Genomic DNA, 9,165 nt, shown 5'->3' on the forward strand with positions numbered 1-9,165 from the left:
AAGATCTGCATATCCTGGTGGAACAAAATCCAGTCATAACTGTTGAAGAACTAGCAAAGAAGCTTGGATTTGGTCACTCAACCATTCATTGACACCTGCATGCCATGAGAAAAGTCAGCAAATTGGGTCAATGGGTTCCTCATAAACTTTCTGAGTCTAATTGTGTACAGAGAGTGAATGTGTGCTCATCTTTGCTGCCACATCTCATGAATGAACCTTTTTTGGACCCAATAGTGACTGGTGACGAGAAATGGGTTCTCTATAAAAATGTGAAGCAGCAAAGACAGTGGGTAGGGAAAGGAGAAACACTGGCACCCCAGGCTAAAGAAGGTCTTCATCCACATAAGGAGTTGTTAACTGTTTGGTGGGATATGAAAGGTTTAGTCGACTGAACTTTTAAAGCCAAACCAAATGATAACAAAGGAGATCTACTGTGAGCAGCTTGAGTGGCTTAAGTCAATGCTAGAAGAAAAATGACCATCTTTGGTTTCAAGACGAAAGGTGTTCTTCCATCAGGATAATGCTTGGCCACATAGAGCGAGGATGACATTCGAAAGTCTGGAGCAGTTTGAATGGGAAATGATACCTCACCCACAATATTCACTGGACATTTTCCCATCTGATTATCATTTATTCTGCAGTCATCAAAATCTTCTCGACGGAAAATATATGTGTGGGTGTATGAGTGTATAAATATATATATATATATACATACACATGTATGTATGTATGTATGTATGTATGTATGTATGTATGTATGTATGTATGTATGTATGTATGTATGTATGCATGTATGTATGTATTTATGTATGCATGCATGCATGTATGTATGTATGTATGTATGTATGTATGTATATGTATGTATGTATGTATGTATGTATGTATGTATGTGTTTGTATGTATGTATGTGTTTGTATGTATGTATGTGTTTGTATGTATGTATGTATGTATATGTATGTATGTATGTACGTATGTGTTTGTGTGTATGTTTGTAAGTATGTGTGTGTGTATGTTCTTGAAATGTAAGGTTCCCCAGTCTCTACAAATCAAACCTCATAAAACAGATTTGAATCTTCAGCATTATGTTATTTTATATCAATTCTGCCAATGAATGGATTCTCCTGAAGAGACAAAAGATTTAAAGAACAAGTTATTGACATTTAATTTGTGTAAAAATCAATATCTGGAAATGTTGTTATGAATTAGTCAAGATGGATGGAGTTCATCTTGATAGAGCACGATTAGGGTTGGAAGTTTGATGGCTGAACTGAAACAGAGAACTGATCAGTCAGAAGAAGATTTCTGGGCCAAGGGTCTAGTTGTGTGTGTGTGTGGGGGGGTTGATTGTATGTGTGTATGCATGTGTGTGAGTTCGGGTGTATGTTTGTAGATGCATGTGCACGCGTGTTTGTTCATGTGGCCTTTAATTATCTCGTTTGAAAGCATAAATTATCGAAATAATTGTAATAATTGATCAAATAAATCAATAATTTTCATGTCCGCCAAGATGCAAGGCTACACTTAGATAAACTTAGATATGTTTCGACCAAAGATTGGTCCAGGCCATGTCTAACTTAATAGCACCACCTGATAGGATTATTCGAATCCTGTTTAAGTCAAGTTTTGTTTAAGTAGTGAGTTCTTGTTGGGTGAGTTGTATCCAATTATGGGTGGCTTATCTGGTATTCTTTGAAGGAATCTATCCAGACTCCGTTTAAAGTTGATGGGATCCTTTTCCTCTTTGATCTCCCTCGGGACAATGTTAAATAGGGCAGGGACAATTATCAACCATCTTGCGCTAAATGAGGATGCAAAGAGAGAGGTTTGGAGATGCCACTATGAAAGTTTGCTGAATAAAGAAAATGAATGGGATAAAGAGAGTCTGCCAAATGTTGACCCAACAGAGGGACCAGCTATCCGAGTTGATAGTTCCGTAGTAGCTAAGGCAGTTAGGAGCATGAAGACAGGGAAAGCCCCAGGCCCATCAGGAATTACTGCAGAGATGCTCAAAATATCTGGCAGTGTCGGCTATAACCTAGTCACCCGTATAGTCAACCAGGTGATACACGAAGGAGTCATACCCAATGACTGGTGTAGCAGCATACTAGTCAACTGCTACAAAGGTAAAGGTGATGCCCTGGATACAAATAATTACAGAGGTATCAAGCTGTTGGATCAGGTAATGAAGGTTACGGAGAGGGTCTTAGCCCAACTAATTAGAGAGAGAGTTAGTTTAGATGAGATGCAGTTTGGGTTTGTCCCAGGGAAAAGCACCACTGATGCTATATTCCTGGTAAGGCAGCTGCAGGAGAAATACCTAGCCAAGGATAAGCCCCTGTACCTGGCTTTTGTTGACATGGAGAAAGCCTTTGATAGGGTCCCCCGATCCCTCATCTGGTGGTCAATGAGGAAACTAGGGATAGATGAATGGCTGGTGAGGGCTGTGCAAGCCATGTACAGAGATGCCGTAAGTAAGGTTAGAGTTGGCAACATGTACACAGAAGAATTCAAAGTAGAGGTTGGGGTCCACCAGGGTTCAGTACTCAGCCCCCTCCTATTTATCATAGTCCTCCAGGCAATAACGGAGGAATTCAAGACCGGTTGCCCCTGGGAGCTCCTCTATGCTGACGACCTCGCTCTAATCGCTGAGTCACTATCAGAACTGGAGGAGAAGTTCCAGGTGTGGAAGGAGGGTTTAGAATCGAGGGGCCTTAGAGTCACCTAGCTAAAACCAAAGTACTAATAAGTAGAAAGGTAGAAAACCCACAAATATCATCAGGAAGATGGCCCTGTTCGATCTGTAGAAAAGGTGTAGGTAGAAACTCTATAAGATGTACCCAGTGTAAGCTATGGACACATAAGAGGTGCAGCAATGTCAAAGGTAGGCTAACTGGGAAGATAGTTTTTGTATGTGGCAGGTGCTCTGGAGCACTGACCTCCGAAAATCTGCAGAAAACAACTTCTGTCACTTTCCGGGGGGAAAAACTAGAAGTAGTTGATAGTTTCCGCTATCTAGGTGACCAAGTCAGTAGTGGGGGTGGGTGCGCTGAAAGTGTAACTGCTAGAATAAGAATAGCCTGGGCAAAGTTTAGGGAGCTCTTACCTCTGCTGGTGACTAAAGGCCTCTCGCTCAGAGTAAAAGGCAGACTGTATGATGCATGTGTACGAACAGCTATGCTACATGGCAGTGAAACATGGGCCGTGACTGCTGAGGACATGCGTAAGCTCGTGAGGAACGAAGCCAGTATGCTCCGATGGATGTGTAATGTCAGTGTACTTACTCGACAGAGCGTTAGTACCTTGAGAGAAATGTTGTACCTAAGAAGCATCAGTTGTTGTGTGCAAGAGAGACGATTGCGCTGGTATGGTCATGTGGCGAGAATGGATGAAGAGAGGTGTGTGAGAAAGTGCCAATCCCTAGCAGTTGAGGGAACCCGTGGAAGAGGTAGACCCAGGAAAACCTGGGACGAGGTGGTGAAGCACGACCTTCGGACGTTAGGTCTCACCATGGAAATGACTAGAGACCGAGACCTATGGAAGTATGCTGTGCGTGAGAAGACCCGGCAAGACTAGTGAAGCCATAATCCGTGGCCCCTACCTGGGACGTAGTCAGTCCACCTGTGCATACCTTCCTTCTTGTGACACTTGTGAAGACCTGTTGAGGCAAGTGAGAATCGAATCGTATCAAATCAAATCGAACCAAATCAAAATAGATGAACATCAATGGAATTTGTATCCTTGTGGTACCAGTGCCGGTGGCACATAAGAAAACCATCCGAACGCGACCGTAGCCAGTACCGCAATGACTGGCCTCCGTGCTGAGGGCACGTAACAAACACCATCCGAGCGTGGCCGTCCGCCAGCCTCGTCTAGCACCTGTGTCGGTGACACATAAGAAAACACCATCCGAGCGTGGCTGTCTGCCAGCCTCGTCTGGCACCTGTGTCGGTGGCACATAAAAAACACCATCCGAGCGTGGCCGTCTGCCAGCCTCGTCTGGCACCTGTGTCGGTGGCACATAAAAAAAAAAAAAACACCATCCGAGCGTGGCCGTCTGCCAGCCTCGTCTGGCACCTGTGTCGGTGGCACATAAAAAACACCATCCGAGCGTGGCCGTCTGCCAGCCTCGTCTGGCACCTGTGTCGGTGGCACATAAAATCACCCACTACACTCTCGGAGTGGTTGGCGTTAGGAAGGGCATCCAGCTGTAGAAACACTGCCACATCTGACTGGCCTGGTGCAGCCTTCGGGCTTCCCAGACCCCAGTTGAACCGTCCAACCCATGCTAGCATGGAAAGCGGACGTTAAACGATGATGATGATGATGATGATGAACAATAACACTGAGCACCTCTTCAAACTCCACCCATCTAACACCCGTGGACATATTTACAAAGTAAGAAAACAACACAGCTCCCATGACTTCAGGAAACATTTTTTCACGCTGAGAGTTGCTGAAGCATTGAACAAACTGCCGGCATCGGTTGTTAGTTGTTGGAGCACTGCATCCTTCAAGACTTCCATGCTTCCTGAGATTCGCCAACACTACACTTGATTTTCTCCCCTCCATACACACACAAGCATGTTCACTTTCCAGACATTTCTACATTACTGCATGTACTTTATATGCACTTTCTGACAAGTTGTGGTGCACCTGAGCACTGTATACAATAATTTCATTATTATTATTATTATTATTTCGTTTATTACCAACGATTTCTTTTTGCGTTAGTGGAAGTGAAATGAGGAAGGCATAAAGGGCCTTGTTTTAGTGTCTGTGAAAACGGTAAACAGAATAGTGATTATGGAATAAACTACGAAACAGGAGTATGAAACTCTTGTGGAGGTACGGCTAGAAACTAATTCTCACGAAACCAGAAATTAAGAAATTCCATTTACAGTCAAAGGGAGATAACTTGTATTCTAACGTATATTATCTCCCGTGTTTTTTCATTCCAATGTTCTGCTCTGGGGTCCTGAAATAACCGTCTCCCTGTCGCTTATCACTTCTTCAGATTTTTCAACCACCACCACCCACCAGCTTATTCATTCTTAAGATTCCACCCCCACCCCACCCGATAAGATTTTCCTAATCTATATCCAGTAAAATCAGTTCGTCTAATAGTAATTTTATTTTACGTTAAAAACATTATGTATATAAATATTAAATGACAAAAAAAGAACATTACAAGTAATACTATATGTTATAAAATAAATAGGATATATAAACTAAATAACTAATTCTGGTTTTTTAAAAAAATCAAGAGGGACATCCAAGAAAATTTTTAATAATGGTTTCTCATTTAGGCACAAGGCCAACAATTTGTGGGGAGGGACAAATGGATTAAAGTGATCCAGTACATTACTAGGGCTTTGAGAATGAGTAAGGCAAGGACCACTTTTCACCTGTTAAAAAAGTATGGAGTGCAAGAATTTTTAACACTAACGTAAAAGCAGTGTTATTGTATGGGGCTGAGACATGATGAACAACAGTTAAGTCAAATAAGCAAATACAATCATTCATCAACAGATGCTTGTGTAGTATACTTAAAATTAGATGGCCCCAACACATAAGCAATATGGAGCTATGGCAAAGAACAAATCAAGTTTCAATTAGGGAGCAAATATTTAAGAAAAAGTGGAAGTGGATTGGTAGCACAATTAGAAAAGAAACACCAAATGTAACGAAAAGTGTTTTGCAGTGGAAACCAGATGGATATAGAAAGAAAGGTAGGCCTAAGAACTCATGGTGTAGGCCAACACAGAAGGAACTAGAGAAAGAGGGATATTCGTGGCAGAGTATAAGTACAGAAGCGAAAAATTATGCAACATGGAATTCAACTATAAGCAGAACTGATCTCAGAACGTAATGAGTCATAACTATGCTGCAAGGCACATTGCCCGATGCTTAAGTTCAAGGCTAGCAATTTAAAGGGAAGGGGAAAGTTGATTAAATCGATTCTCTTTTACAACACAACAAATTCATTATTTTGACTGACAGAAATTGCGAATCAGCAGGAGAGGAATAGGAAGAAAACCTGGAGAATTCTATTTGTTTTCATAACGCATGGGAGAAAACTATTTATCCACAGAATATATGAAGCCAACGTTCATGTGGGTAATATCTGTTTTCCATGATGGCCTGGGTTGAACAGTTCAACCGGATCCAACAAGTCAGAAGACTAAGCTATATGCCAGTATCTGTTCTGATATGGTTTCTGTGGCTGAGTGTACCTCAACCACCTTACAGAGGGAAGAGAGAGCGAGGAAGATGATTCTAGGCAAAATGATAAGAGAAGTATGAGAGGAAGAGATGTAAGAAATGGGGAGAGTAAGAGAATTGACAGTATTGGGGGAGGAGTTGCATGGAGGGGAGAAGGGAAGGGAAGGAATTAACATCAGTGTTTAGTGAGAAAAGAAGTGAGAGTGATGAGGGGGGGGCAGGAAATTATAAGGGAGGAATGGGGAGAGTGATGGGGCAGAGAGAAAATAGATGAGAAAAGAAAGGATTGGGTATGGATAGAGGAGAGAGGGAGAGTTGAGAGAATGTTGAGGTGGGAGGCAGAAAAGTGTGGAGACAAAAAAGAAAGAGAGAGGAAGTGATGGCTGGCAGCGGGTGAATGAGTGGGAGAGGTAAGAGTGGAATGAGTGAGATGGACGGTGGACACGAGTGATGAAGATGAAGAATTTCAGTCTGTCATACTTAAGCTTAATGGAGAATGACAAGATAGAGTGATGGAGCAGTATACAGGGCTGTCATTCATGGTTTGCAAGTTTTCTAGGGGTGGAAAGCTAAGATATAAAGGAGTTGGAGTGAGTGAGGGATGAGATGAATGAAAGAGAGAAAGTGATGAAGAAGTAGATGAGAGCAGGACCAAAAGTTGGTTGCAAAGATGGGCTTAACTGGATGTATATGTAAAGACAAACACACACACAGAGAGGCAGGCAGGTAGACAGACAGACAGACAGACAGATAGATAGATGGATGGATGGATGGATGGATGGATGGATGGATGGATGGATGGATGGATGGAAAGATAGATAGATAGATAGATAGATAGATAGATAGATAGATAGATAGATAGATGGATAGATGGATAGATAGACAGATAGATAGATAGATAGATAGATGGATAGATGGATAGATAGATAGATAGACAGATAGATAGATAGATGATAGATAGATAGATAGATAGATAGAGATAGATAGATAGATAGATAGATAGATAGATAGATAGATAGATAATAGATAGATAGATAGATAGATAGATAATAGATAGATAGATAGATAGATAGATAGATAGATAGATAGATAGATAGATAGATTGATATGTATAGATAGATAGATAGATAGATAGATAGATAGATAGATAGATAGATAGATAGATAGATAGATAGATAGATTTGCTATACTTGAGAAGATCTGTTCATCAGAGCAAAAGAGAAGTAATAAAAGCATTATGTTTATGTCAATGTCCCTGCATTAAATTGATTCCTGTCAAGCTTTCCCCATTTCACGTCTGTCATCATAAGTTGGCTTCACTGAGGCTGACTACAACTAAAAGAACAACAACGAAAGGGAGGTTTCTTTGTGAAAGACTCCAACAGCTTTATTTCTAAATTATATTACAAACAGCATTCGAGTGAGGTCGTTGGCTGTGCCGCTAGACTGGCTCCTGTGCAGGTGGCATGTAAAAACACCATTTGAGCATGGCCGTAGCCAGTACCGTCAGACTGGCCCTTGTGCCGGTGGCACATAAAAGTACCCACTACACTCTCAGAAGGGTTGGCATTAGGAAGGGCATCCAGCTGTAGATACTCTGCCAGATCAGACTGGAGCCTGGTGCAGCCATCTGGCTTGCCAGTCCTGTCAAATCATCCAACCCATGCCAGGAATCAAACTCACAACATTACAATCATGAGATGAAAACCCTAACCACTAGGCTATTAAAGAAGTACGCAAAAAATAATCAGTTCATCATCATCATCATTATCATCAACCCCACCACCACCGTCACCATCGTCGTTGTCGTCATCACCATCTTATGTATATTTTTCCCTCGGTGTTGCCACAATCTGAGTCACTTGTTATTCGGAGTTACAGCCCTAGTACACAGGTTCGGTTGTTCATACATTTCATATGGGGTTTGGTTTCTATGGCTCGATGCCCTGCCTAATACCATCCATTTTACAGAGTGTTCTAGGTACATTTTCTCGCGACAGCAATTTAAGAGGCTGACATGACCTCAACAAAACGACAGTCCTCTCAGGCTACAGTAGCCTTTGTGCAACCTGTGGTACTCGTATAGAGATAAATAGGTACCACAGGTTTTATATTGGGTAGAACTAAAGACTGAACGACTGTTCCTTCATGCAACAGTGCTGACTTCCAACTCACATCTTAGCTTTTGTGCTACAAGAAGGATGCATATCATGATGGGAAATTTCTTTGAAAACTAGATTTTCGTAGTGAATAATAAGAACAAGTTAACAGTGTATTGCGGGAACCGCTATGATTTGAAATAATTATGATGTGTTGACACAGAAATCGACAATCTCCTGTGCTAACTTACAAATACGACATTAGAAGTCATATGAATTATAAAGAGAATATAAAATACGATCTGAAAACATGCTGACCGTGATAGATTTGTCATTGATATTAAAACTACAGGAAAAAATTAGACTGGGAAATATTTTATAATTTACGATATCGGAAATTACAAGACTATAAAAATATTATTTCTCTTTGATTTCCAAGTAATTCAAAAACTTTTATTATTTTCAAAAATCGGTGGATGACAGAAATCGGTTGAGCGTCGGGAGCTCAATTAACGCCGACATTGAGCTTGGTTCCTCCCTTGTTCCTCTCCATCTGAAATGCTTGACATCAGTTGATGTTGTGAATAATTATTTTTTAAATCGACATCATTGAACGTTACACAAAAATCCCTTCGTGGCATTCACCTACGTCCTCCGTCTCCGTCAACGAATTTAAAGAAACCACCCCCAAACCAGCTGGGATTCACTTTGCCACTCATTGATGTGCAGAGATCGATAAAAGAAATTGTTTTGCACTGGATTGATAGAATCTATAATACCCCAATACCAAAATATATGGCCATATATTTTATTTCCCAATAAAGTGACAGTAATGTCAAATATT

General features: G+C 41.1%; 1 long non-coding RNA gene across 1 annotated transcript in view; it reads left to right on the forward strand.

Annotated features, from left to right (window-relative positions):
• LOC118765360 overlaps positions 1-3,465 on the forward strand; it is a 4,429-nt gene extending 964 nt beyond the window's left edge. Inside the window, exons 2-3 of the long non-coding RNA XR_005001198.1 lie at positions 34-41; positions 3,456-3,465. This is a non-coding gene — a long non-coding RNA (uncharacterized LOC118765360). The remainder of the gene's footprint in view (positions 1-33; positions 42-3,455) is intronic.
• The last annotated feature ends 5,700 nt before the right edge of the window (positions 3,466-9,165 follow it).

The sequence above is a fragment of the Octopus sinensis genome, linkage group LG11 (genome assembly GCF_006345805.1).
Source record: "Octopus sinensis linkage group LG11, ASM634580v1, whole genome shotgun sequence".
Taxonomy (NCBI): domain Eukaryota; kingdom Metazoa; phylum Mollusca; class Cephalopoda; order Octopoda; family Octopodidae; genus Octopus; species Octopus sinensis.